Source organism: Salmo trutta, chromosome 26 (genome assembly GCF_901001165.1).
Source record: "Salmo trutta chromosome 26, fSalTru1.1, whole genome shotgun sequence".
Classification (NCBI taxonomy): Eukaryota; Metazoa; Chordata; class Actinopteri; order Salmoniformes; family Salmonidae; genus Salmo; species Salmo trutta.
This window is the reverse complement of record NC_042982.1, coordinates 36,547,740-36,561,221: the sequence shown is the minus strand read 5'-3', so window position 1 is coordinate 36,561,221 and position 13,482 is coordinate 36,547,740. Positions and strand designations below refer to the sequence as shown.

At 43.5% G+C, this 13,482-nt stretch overlaps 1 protein-coding gene across 3 annotated transcripts in view; it reads right to left on the bottom strand.

Moving 5' to 3' along the window:
• The window catches only part of LOC115163721 (arf-GAP with Rho-GAP domain, ANK repeat and PH domain-containing protein 1), a gene marked incomplete at its 3' end in the record, with an annotated part of 106,523 nt that extends 94,235 nt beyond the window's left edge, over positions 1 to 12,288 (bottom strand). For 2 of the 3 annotated variants that reach the window (XM_029715860.1, XM_029715862.1), the window contains 1 exon segment: positions 12,149 to 12,288. 3 annotated transcript variants of the gene reach the window in all.
• Between the last annotated feature and the right edge of the window lie 1,194 nt (positions 12,289 to 13,482).

The window sequence follows — 13,482 nt, the reverse complement described above, 5'->3', positions numbered from 1 at the left end:
ACCTCAATATGAGCTACTGTCGAGTCTCCCCGCCTCACCTCAATATGAGCTACTGTCGAGTCTCCCCGCCTCACCTCAATATGAGCTACTGTCGAGTCTCCCCGCCTCACCTCAATATGAGCTACTGTCGAGTCTCCCCGCCTCACCTCAATATGAGCTAATGTCGAGTCTCCCCGCCTCACCTCAATATGAGTTACTGTCGAGTCTCCCCGCCTCACCTCAATATGAGCTACTGTCGAGTCTCCCCGCCTCATCTCAATATGAGCTACTGTCGAGTCTCCCCGCCTCATCTCAATATGAGCTACTGCTTTATCCTCAACTGTCTCTTTCTCTGCATTTTAACACCTCTGTTTCACACCACAGGTTGCCCGTTTAGCAGACTAAATAAAAGAAACGTCTGACTCTTCACACACATCTCCAGTCACTCATCTCGGGGCTTCAGACAGACAGAGGTGTAAACATGCTGACTCAGCCAACGACCTCAAAGAGCCACTGAGATCAAACCACACACACAAACAATATCTAGGCTCTTTCTATCTCCCCTTCACTCTCCTTCATCCTCTCTGTCTCATGAAGAGATAAACATACAAAATGGGACTACAGATATAAGGTCATCATCCAAAAGGTCCCAATATGGTAAAATCAGACAAGCTAAATGTATTTCTGACCCATTGTGATTACTGAGTATGGCGGGGTACTTTGTTAGTCAGCAGCCACTAGCTGTGACTTCACTGCCAGTGAGCAAAAAAAGTTGATTTACACAAAAACACACACACACACACACACACACACACTCAGCGCTGGGATTAAAAGACTGTGTAAGGAAAGTACACGACACAGTCTGGACAGAGCTTTTAGAAGTCCAGAGAGGGATGGGGAGCAGCCAGGTTACTCGAGGAACAAGGTGATATTCAATAATGAAAAAAATTATCGATAGTTACATATATCGTATGGTTTTGACAATATCGCAATATTATTTTTGCACTCGTTGGCTGTACCTGCATCAACATCACTCGTTGGCTGTACCTGCATCAACATCACTCGTGGCTGTACCTGCATCAACATCACTCGTTGGCTGTACCTGCATCAACATCACTCGTTGGCTGTACCTGCATCAACATCACTCGTTGGCTGTACCTGCATCAACATCACTCGTTGGCTGTACCTGCATCAACATCACTCGTTGGCTGTACCTGCATCAACATCACTCGTTGGCTGTACCTGCATCAACATCACTCGTTGGCTGTACCTGCATCAACATCACTCGTTGGCTGTACCTGCATCAACATCACTCGTGGCTGTACCGCATCAACATCACTCGTTGGCTGTACCTGCATCAACATCACTCGTTGGCTGTACCTGCATCAACATCACTCGTTGGCTGTACCTGCATCAACATCACTCGTTGGCTGTTACCTGCATCAACATCACTCGTTGGCTGTACCTGCATCAACATCACTCGTTGGCTGTACCTGCATCAACATCACTCGTTTGGCTGTACCTGCATCAACATCACTCGTTGGCTGTACCTGCATCAACATCACTCGTTTGGCTGTACCTGCATCAACATCACTCGTGGCTGTACCTGCATCAACATCACTCGTTGGCTGTACCTGCATCAACATCACTCGTTGGCTGTACCTGCATCACATCACTCGTTGGCTTGTACTCGTTGGCTTGTAACCTGCATCAACATCACTCGTTGGCTGTACCTGCATCAACATCACTCGTTGGCTGTAACCTGCATCAACATCACTCGTTGGCTTGTACTGCCATCAACATCACTCGTTGCTGTACCTGCATCAACATCACTCGTTGGCTTGTACCCTGCATCAACATCACTCGTTGGCTGTACCTGCATCAACATCACTCGTTGGCCTGTACCTGCATCAACATCACTTCGTGGCTGTACCTGCATCAACATCACTCGTTGGCTGTACCTGCATCAACATCACTCGTTGGCTGTACCTGCATCAACATCACTCGTTGGCTGTACCTGCATCAACATTCCAGTATCTTTCCTTCATATCTTGTTCTCTATCTTTTTAAATATGGAGACAATTTGTTTTCAGCACTTTTATTTCCATGACTGGCTCTCAAGGCTCTCTCTTGTCCCTCTGCTGCAGACATATGGTGAACAATATGTTGGAAGATCGAATCGCAAAAAAAATCACAGTATCTGTACTTATTATGGATCCCCATTAGCTGCTGCCAAGGCACCTGACCAAGGCACCTGACCACACACCTGACCAAGGCACCTGACCACACACCTGACCAAGGCACCTGACCACACACCTGACCAAGGCACCTGACCAAGGCACCTGACCACACACCTGACCAAGGCACCTGACCACACACCTGACCAAGGCACCTGACCAAGGCACCTGACCACACACCTGACCAAGGCACCTGACCAAGGCACCTGACCACACACCTGACCAAGGCACCTGACCAAGGCACCTGACCACACACCTGACCAAGGCACCTGACCAAGGCACCTGAATAGTAGTCCAGGTGCGACAAACCTAGGGCCTGTAGGACCTGCCTTGTTGATAGTGCTGTTAAGAAAGTAGAGCAGTGCTTTATTATGGACAGACTTCTCCCCATATTAGCTACTGTTGTATCAATATGTTTTGACCAGGACAGTTTACAATCCAGGGTTACTCCAAGCAGTTTAGTCACCTCAACTTGCTCAATTTCCACATTATTCATTGCAAGATTTAGTTGAGGTTTAGGGTTTAGTGAATGATTTGTCCCAAATACAATGCTTTTAGTTTTTGCAGTTATTTTAGTCACTTTAGTAGCTGACGTGTATAGTGTTGAGTCAGCCACATACATAGACACACTGGCTTTACTTAATGCCAATGGCATGTCGTTAGTAAAGATTGAAAAAAGTAAGAGGCCTAGACAGCTGCCCTGGGAATTTCCTGATTCTACCTGGATTAGACAGGTAAACTCTTTATCCACAATATAGCAACCGGGTGTAAAGCCATAACACATATGTTTTTCCAGCAGCAGACTATGATCGATAATGTCAAAAGCCGCACTGAAGTCTAACAGCCCCCCCCAATCTTTTTATAATCAATGTCTCAGCCTATCATCAGTCATTTGAGTAAGTGCTGTGCTTGTTGAATGTCCTTCCCTATACGTGTGCTAAAAGTCTGTTGTCAATTTATTTACTGTAAATTAGATTTATTTTATTTTATTTAACCTTTATTTAACTAGTTAAGTCAGATAAAAACAAATTCTTATTTACAATGACGGTCTACCAAAAGCCCTCCTCTGCAGGGATGGGGGCTGGGATTAAAAAATTCATTAAATAAAAATATAGGACAAAACACACATCACGACGAAACAACACTACATAAAGAGAGACTTAAGTCAACAACACAAGACAACACATCATGGTAGCAACACCACATGACAACAACATGGTAGCAACATAACATGGAAGCAGCACAAAACATGGTACAAACATTATTGGGCACAGACAACAGCACAAAGGTAAGAAGGTAAAGACAACAATAGATTAGGCAAAGCAGCCACCACTGTCAGTAAGAGTGTCCATGATTGAGTCTTTGAATGTAGAGATGGAGATAAAACTGTCCAGTTTGAGTGTTTTTTTGCAGGTCGTTCCAGTTGCTAGCTGCAGTGAACTGAAAAGAGGAGCGACCCAGAGATGTGTGTGCTTTGGGGACCTTTAACAGAATGTGACTGGCAGAACGGGTGTTGTATGTGGAGGATGAGGGCTGCAATAAATATCTCAGATAGGGGGGAGTGAGGCCTAAGAGGGTTTTATAAATAAGCATCAACCAGTGGGTCTTGCAACGGGTATACAGAGATGACCAGTTTACAGAGGAGTATAGACTGGAGTGATGTGTCTTATAAGGAGCATTGATGGCAAATCTGATGGCCGATCGGTAAAGAACATCTAGCCGCTTGAGAGCACCCTTACCTGCCGATCTATAAATTATGTCTCCGTAATCTAGCATGGGTAGGATGGTCATCTGAATCAGGGTTAGTTTGGCAGCTGGGGTGAATGAGGAGCGATTACGATAGAGGAAACCAAGTCTAGATTTAACTTTAGCCTGCAGCTTTGATATGTGCTGAGAGAAGGACAGTGCACCGTCTAGCTATACTCCCAAGTACTTGTATGAGGTGACTACCTCAAGCTCTAAACCCTCAGAGGTCGTAATCACACCTGTGAGGAGAGGGGCATTCTTCTTACCAAACCACATGACCTTTGTTTTGGAGGTGTTCAGAACAAGGCTAAGGACAGAGAAAGCTTGTTGGACACTAAGAAAGCTTTGTTGTAGAGTATTTAACACAACATCCAGGGAGGGGCCAGCTGAGTATAAGACTGTATCATCTGCATATAAATGGCTGAGAGAGCATCCTACTGCCTGAGCTATGTTGTCAGTGTAAATTGAGAAGAGTGTGGGGCCTAGGATCAAGCCTTGGGGTATTCCCTTGGTGACAGGCAGTGGCTGAGTCAGCAGATGTTCTGACTTTATACACTGCACTCTTTGAGAGAGGTAGTTAGTAAACCAGGCCAAAGACCCCTCAGAGACACCAATAGTCCTAAGCCGGCCCACAAGAATGGAATGGTCTAGTCTCAAAAGCTTTGGCCAAGTCAATAAAAATTGCTTAGAATCAAAGGCAATGGTGACATCATTGAGGACCTTTAAGGTTGCAGTGACACATCTATAGCCTGAGCGGAAATCAGATTGCATACCAGAGAGAATATTATAGACGTCAAGAAAGCCAGTAAGTTGATTATTGACAGAGAGAGAACTGCTCCTTAAAGTTTTTCCAACACTTTTGATAAACAGGTAAAAATAGAAATTGTTAGGATCAGCTTGATCTCCTCCTTAGAAATAAAGGACACACTATGGCTGCCTTCCAACCAATGGGCACCTCCCCAGAGAAGAGACACAGGTTAAAAAGGTCAGAGATAGGCTTGGCGATGATAGGGGGTGCAACCTTCTGGATCTAAACCATCTGACCCAGATGTTTTTTTGGGGTCAAGTTAAAGAACCTCCTTTAGCACCTCAGACTCAGTGACCGCCTGCAAGGAGAAACTTTGTAGCGTGGCAGTGGAAAAAGAGGGAGGAGCATCGGGGCTAGTCGCATTAGAAGGGGTGGGAGTAGAGGAAATGTTGGATGGGCAATGAGGCATGGCTGAGTCAAATAGGAATCCTGACATAATGAAGTGGTGATTAAAGAGCTCAGCCATGTGCTTCTTGTCAGTAACAACCACATCAACTTTAAGGGACATGGGCAGCTGTGAGAAGGGTTTATCCTCGAGGTCTTTAACCGTTTCCCAGAACTTCTTGGGGTTAGACCCACAGAGAGAGAACTGCTCCTTAAAGTAACTAACATTGGCTTTCTGGATAGCCTGAGTGCACTTATTTCTCATTTGCCTGAACGAGAGCCAGTCAGCCTGAGTATGTGTGTGCCGAGCCTTTCGCCAAATGGAATTATTGAGGTGGGGTAACTCTGCCAGATCCCGGTCGAACCAGGGACTGAACCCGTTTTTAATTCTCATTTTCTTTGAGGTGTTTGTTTACAATACCACTGAAGATATAAAAATGAGGGGATCAAGCTGATTCTATACCAATTTCCAGAGGCCAGGTCAGGAATGAAGACTTGCTCATTCAAGTTTTTTAGCAAGCGTCTATAACAAATCAGGACAGGTTGTTTCACTGAGAAGCCAGTGTGAACACAGGTTGTAAAAGTGATCACTAAGGTCATTACAGAAAACACCTGACTGATACCCATCAAGATTATTTGTGAGGATAACATCAAGGAGAGTAGCCTTTTTTTGAGTGTTTGGAGTCATATCTTGTGGGATTGGTAATAACCTGAGAAAAATTTAGGCAGTCCCATTGCTTTAGGACTTGGTCAGGTGGTTTAAGCATGTCCCAGTTTAAAGGCACCTAGCAGGACGAATTCAAACTTAATGTAAGGTGAGAGCTTAGGGAAGGTTAGGGAAGGTAGGGCACAGGCCGGTGCTGATGGTGGAATTGTATCTGGTCAAACATAATTTTTTCCAAAAGTTTACTAAGGGTTGGTAACAGGCTGATTGGTCAGCTATTTGAGCCAGTAAAGGGAGCTTTACTATTCTTAAGTAGGAGAATGACTTTCGCTTCCCTCCAGGCCTGAGGGTACACACTTTCTAGTAGGCTTAAATTGAAGATGTAGCAAATAGGAGTGGCAATATCGGCTGCTATTACCTGCAGTCATTTTCCATCCAAGTTGTCAGACCCCGGTGGCTTGTCGTTGTAAAAACTTTTTCCACCTCTTCCACACTCACTCTACGGAATTCAAAATTGCAACGCCTGTCTTTCATAATTTCTTCAGATATACTTGGATGTGTAGTGTCAGCGTTTGTTGCTGAAAAATTACGCCTAAATTTGCTAATCTCGGCAATTAAAAAATAATTCAAGTTGTGATGAATGAGCCATCTGATTCAGTGAATGATAGCGCGGAGTTTGGTTTTTTGCCCAAAATGTAATTTAAGGTGCTCCATTCTTTAAGGTACTATCATTCTTTATGTCATTTATCTTTGTTTCATAATGTAGTTTCTTCTTTTTATTCAGTTTATTCACATGATTTCATGTCAACTAGCATAGCTAGCATGTCAGCTAGCATGGCCATCAGCTAGCATGTCAACTAGCATGACCATCAGCTAGCATGTCAACTAGCATGTCAACTAGCATGGCCATCAGCTAGCATGTCAACTAGCATGGCCATCAGCTAGCATGGCCAACAGCTAGCATGTCAACTAGCATGGCCAACAGCTAGCATGTCAACTAGCATGGCCAACAGCTAGCATGTCAACTAGCATGGCCAACAGCTAGCATGGCCGCATGGCCAACAGCTAGCATGGCCGCATGGCCAACAGCTAGCATGTCAACCAGCATGGCCAACAGCTAGCATGTCAACCAGCATGGCCAACAGCTAGCATGTCAACCAGCATGGTCAACAGCTAGCATGTCAACCAGCATGGTCAACAGCTAGCATGTCAACCAGCATGGTCAACAGCTAGCATGTCAACCAGCATGGTCAACAGCTAGCATGTCAACCAGCATGGTCAACAGCTAGCATGTCAACCAGCATGGTCAACAGCTAGCATGTCAACCAGCATGGTCAACAGCTAGCATGTCAACCAGCATGGTCAACAGCTAGCATGTCAACCAGCATGGTCAACAGCTAGCATGTCAACCAGCATGGTCAACAGCTACCATGTCAACCAGCATGGTCAACAGCTAGCATGTCAACCAGCATGGTCAACAGCTAGCATGTCAACCAGCATGGTCAACAGCTAGCATGTCAACCAGCATGGTCAACAGCTACCATGTCAACCAGCATGGTCAACAGCTACCATGTCAACCAGCATGGTCAACAGCTAGCATGTCAACCAGCATGGTCAACAGCTAGCATGTCAACCAGCATGGTCAACAGCTAGCATGTCAACCAGCATGGTCAACAGCTAGCATGTCAACCAGCCATGGTCAACAGCTAGCATGTCAACCAGCATGGTCAACAGCTACCATGTCAACCAGCATGGTCAACAGCTACCATGTCAACCAGCATGGTCAACAGCTAGCATGTCAACCAGCATGGCCAACAGCTAGCATGTCAACCAGCATGGCCATCAGCGGTTGTAGAAAAAGTACCCAGCATGTCATACTTGAGTAAAAGTAAAGATAACTTAATAGAAAATTACTCAAGTAAAAGTCTCCCAGTAAAATACTACTTTAGTAAAAGTATTTGGTTTTAAATATACATAAGTATTAAAAGTATAAATAATTTCAAATTCCTTACATTAAGCAAACCAGGTGGAGCCATATTATTATTTTTTTATTTTTTATTACGGAGAGCCAGGGGCACACTTTAACACTAAGACATTTGTGTATAGTGAGTCTGCCAGATCAGAGGCAATAGGGATGACCAGGGATGTTTTCTTGATAAGTGCATGGCCATTTTACAATTTTCCTGTCCTGCTACACATTCAAAATGTAACGAGTGCTTTTGGGTGTCAGGGAAAATGTATGGAGTAAAAAGTACATCCTTTTGTAGTTAAGTAAAAGTACAGATACCCCCAAAACTTCTTAAATAGTACAATAAAGTATTTTTACTTAAGTACTTAACACCACTGGCCATCAGCAAGCATGGCCAACAACTAGCATACTGGGGTTAAAGCAAAAACAAATCCCATGACTGAAATTTAAATCAATCGCAGATGATTACCGCCCCATGGCACTCACGTTAGTAGCAATGAAGTGCTTTGAAAGGCTGGTCATGGATCACATTAACAGCATCCTCCCGGAAACCCTAGAGCCACTCTAATTTGCATACCGCCCCAACAGATCCACAGATGACGCAATCTCAATCGCACTCCACACCGCCCTTCCTCACCTTGACAAAAGGAACACCTATGTGAGAATGCTATTCATCGACTACAGCGCAGCATTCAACACCATAGTGCCCACGAAGCTCATCACTACGCTAAGACTCTGGGACGAAACACCTACCTCTGCAACTGGATCATGGACTTCCTGACGAGCCGCCCCCAGGTGGTAAGAGTAGGCAACAACACGTTGATCCTTAACACTGGGGCCCCTCAAGGGTGTGTACCATGTCCCCTCCTGTATTCCCTGTTCACCCACGACTGCGTAGCCAAGCACGACTCCAACACCATCATTAAGTGACATGACACAATGTTTTTTTTTCAACAATTGTTTACAGACAGATTATTTCACTTATAGCTCACTGTTTCACAATTCTAGTGAGTCAGAAGTTTGCATACACTAAGTTGACTGTGCCTTTAAACAGCTTGGAAATGTCCAGAAAATGATGTCATGGCTTTAGAAGCTTCTGATAGGCTAATTGACATCATTTGAGTCAATTGGAGGTGTACCTGTGGATGTATTTCAAAGCCTACCTTCAAACTCAGTGCCTCTTTGCTTGACATCATGGGGAAAATCAAAAGAAATCAGCCAAGACCTCAGAAAAAAAATTGTAGACCTCCACAAATCTGGTTCATCATTTGGGGGAAATTTCCAAACGCCTGAAGGTAACACGTTCATCTCTATAAACAATAGTACGCAAGTATAAACACCATGGGACCACGCAGCCGTCATACCACTCAGGAAGGAGATGCGTTATGTCTCCTAGAGATGAACTTACTTTGGTGTGAAAAGTGCAAATCAACTCAGAACAACAGCAAAGGACCTTGTGAAGATGCTGGAGGAAACAGGTACAAAAGTATCTATATCCACAGTAAAACGAGTCCTATATCGACATAACCTGAAAGGCCGCTCAGCAAGGAAGAAGCCACTGCTCCAAAACCGCCATAAAAAAGCCAGACTACGGTTTGCAAATGCACATGGGGACAAAGATGGTACTTTTTGGACAAAATGTCCTCTGGTCTGATGAAACAAAAATATAACTATTTGGTCATAATTACCATCATTATGTTTGGAGGAAAAAAGGGGGAGGCTTGCAAACCGAAGAACACCATCCCAACCGTGAAGCACGGGGGTGGCAGCATTATGTTGTGGGGGTGCTTTGCTGCAGGAGGTACTGGTGAACTTCACAAAATAGCTTGGCATCATAAGGGTGGAAAATGATGTAGATATATTGAAGCATCTCAAGACATCAGTCATGAAGTTAAAGCTTGGTCGCAAATGGGTCTTCCAAATGGACAATGACCCCAAGCCAAAATTCACCCAACTTATTGTGGGAAGCTTGTGGACGGCTACCTGAAACGTTTGACCCGAGTTAAACAATTTAAAGGCAATGCTACCAAATACTAATTGAGTGTATATAAACTTCTGACCCACTGGGAATGTGATGAAACAAATAAAAACTGAAATAAATCATTCTCACATTCTTAAAATAAAGTGGCGTTCCTAACTGACCTAAAACAGGGAATTTTTACTTGGATTAGATTTTAGGAATTGTGAAAAACTGAGTTTAAATGTATTTGGCTAAGGAGTATGTAAACTTCTGACTTACAGGAGGTAGCGAAGAGAAAACATTCGATGTAGCCAAAGTCTATAGGGTCCCCTAGGAAACACTTATCAACAATTTGGTTACTAACTTGTCACAAAAACTCCTCCCAGGCATTTTAATTCGTTGTTATGTCAAAAAACACTGTTCAAAGTGCCCACTATTACATTCTAACAAAAAAAATTGAATAATTCTATTTCCATGATTCCAACAGTTCACCCAAGTGTTTTGCGCTAAATCGCAAGTCAAATCGCATTTGCAACATTTGGTTATAAATAAGGCCTAGATTGTTTTCACATATCGTGCAGACCCTCATGGCAGTGTGGAAATGATCTCAAATGAGTGCAGGAAATGCAGAAATTGATGAAAATGCTGAAAATAATTTTGGGTTGAAGTTTAATTGATCAGAATGGAGAAAGACCCATTGAAATCACTTGTGTTTTGCCACCCTGGGTCACTCACTACTCATAAAGCAAATGTAGACTTGTATTATTCAAAAACATAAAATACCGACACATTGTTTTTTATACTGTGATATATTTTGGCCATATCACCTAGCCCAACCACGACTTAGTTCTTAGCTTCTGATTCAGGATATTCTAGTATCTTCCTCTTAGATCTCAGGTCTGCTTTTGACACCGTAGGCCACAACATCCTCCTGCAGCGTCTCAGAGAGCACACTGCTATCTCTCTAACAGCTCTGAATTGATTCTCCTCCTAACTCTCCAATAGGAAGCAATACATCACTATTGGAGAGACCAGATCAGAGGATTCTACAGTCACATGCGGTGTCACTGCTTGGGCCTATCCTGTTTTTAAATGACATTTCTATTTATTAGGGATCTTCCTGGGGTCCAATAGCATTCAGGCACTAACATTACATATAAAACAAAAGATGAAACAGTACATCATATGACATTACTACACCACTACATATCTAAATGCAAAAGTTATAATACCACATACAACAATATTACAATGTACGTGTGTGTAGAGTGCGTGTGCTGGCGCTTGTGTGCGTCGATACCTTTGTGTGTGTCTCTTCACAGTCCCTGCTGTTTCATAAGGTGTATTTTTGAGCCCAACCTACATCAGCAACCTCATCTCAATCAGCGAGCCACCTAGCAGTCCCCGCTCCAGCCACTCCCTACTGCTTCAAGTCCCCAAGACACGTCTCCGAACTATGGGGGGGCCAAGCCTTCCGCTGCCTTGCCCCTCACCTATGGAATGCTTAAAGCCCTCTAGTCGCAATCTGTAATGATTTTGGCACCTAGCCCACTACTGCCCTTTTACCTGCCTTGATTTTAAATGTATGTGGTTTTTAATTGTATAGATTTTTTTTTCTCAGTAGAGCTTTGAGATAACTGTAATGAAAAGCACTATACAAATTAAATGTATTATGATTTTGTGTGTTATAATAATAATAATAATAATGGTGAGGGAATTTGTAATATTGTTCTAATTGTAGACATACAGTTACATAGTATTGTTTAACTATTCCCCATGTTAATGGGGCGCTAAATACATGGCTCTGCCAAGCACCTGTCAAATCTGCACCTGTAGTTTGGACGACGGCGGAACACCGACAGAGGTGCACATTAACTCAGTCTATTCCAGTAACACAACTCCCATTTCACTCACGGAAATAACTTGTTAATATTGTAAATGATTGATTTATTATCCTGTAAATTGAGCGGACGTGAGCCCTGAGATCCGATAAGAAAACACAATCCCTCTGGGATAAACAACCGTGTCAGCGTTTTACAATAATGGAGACGGGGTCCTCGCTTCTCCGTCGTTTAAACTATAACCTAAATCTACTACAAAAGAAGGAAAACGCTTCTAGGCGTTTATCATTTTATTTTCTCCACGATGAAACGCTACAGGCGGTCATTTTAATACATGAACTAACTAACTGCCCGTTTACAATCCTACAGGTTGCTCTAAAAACCTAGCTAGACTTGACAATAACATCCGAGTTTAGGCTGTTATGCCTTCGCAACTATACTACAAAGTGCAGAGGAATTCTTTACAAATTCACCTCATTACAAAATCTGTTTTGGTCCTTTCTTTCCTGACGTTTTTCAATTATAAACTCTCCAGAAAATGTAAAATATATCTGATTTACCTTGTCTGTGTTTTGAACAGTTTCCCTGCTGACTGGAGTTGAGGTTTGGTGGTATTTGGGGATGTTTCAGGGGGATGTTTCAGGGCGAGTTCGTCAGTATCTTTTCTCACGCTTCAAAAGCAGCAAAGACACAAATCCACCGAAAACTTCCGCCGCGGTCACGTGACCGATTACAATTCAGAAGGAGCACAGTCCGGTTTTCAGCCAGTCCACTTTTCAACCTATGAAGAACACACAGACAGGGAACCAGTTCCACACAAATGTACGTTTTGGAGACGAATCGCAGGCTAACAAGTTATTTCTGGACATTAGTAGCAACGTGGGGACAATTCGGTCAGGTGCTTTGCAACAGGAGCCATTCTGTCTAAAACGATCGGTCCATTCTGCGTGGAAACATAAAATAGCAACACTGGACATTGTATTCACATCCATATTTCTGAGTGATTCTAGGACGGTGTGTCGTGTCGTTTTCAACCACATGAAGGCGACAAGTGACTGCTGTAGTGTTGAGGCTACAGTAACGAACTCCATGGGATGAGAGTTTCTTTCACTGGCGCTGAAAAGTAGGCCTATGCCTGCAGTCAGAGTCGATCTGTCCTAACAACTCTCCCGGAGACCAATATATATATAGGCCTACGTTATTTCTGTGAATACATATGGATTTCCTCATCTGCAGGCATCTTCTACTCAGACTAGTTGAGTAGGCCTAGATATTACATAAATCCAATCCCTTAGGACCAAGGCTATTGTGGTTTATGGGATTGTATTGCCCTTAGGACCAAGGCTATTGTGGTTTATGGGATTGTATTGCCCTTAGGACCAAGGCTATTGTGGTTTATGGGATTGTATTGCCCTTAGGACCAAGGCTATTGTGGTTTATGGGATTGTATTGCCCTTAGGACCAAGGCTATTGTGGTTTATGGGATTGTATTGCCCTTAGGACCAAGGCTATTGTGGTTTATGGGATTGTATTGCCCTTAGGACCAAGGCTATTGTGGTTTATGGGATTGTATTGCCCTTAGGACCAAGGCTATTGTGGTTTATGGGATTGTATTGCCCTTAGGACCAAGGCTATTGTGGTTTATGGGATTGTATTGCCCTGAAAGTGGCATAGGTCTATTCGATTTTTTCCCACAAAAAAAAATAGCATGAGATGATTAGGCTACACAATAAAGACGTTGGATGCAGATTATAAATTCATTTTATTGTCCGAGGGGAAACATGGTCTATGTAGGACACAGTGCTGCAGAATAAAGACTACATTATAAACCTATGTCCCTCCTTTTCCATTGGCTTGCAGCTGTGTGGAGGTATAGGCATAGCCTGTAGCGGGG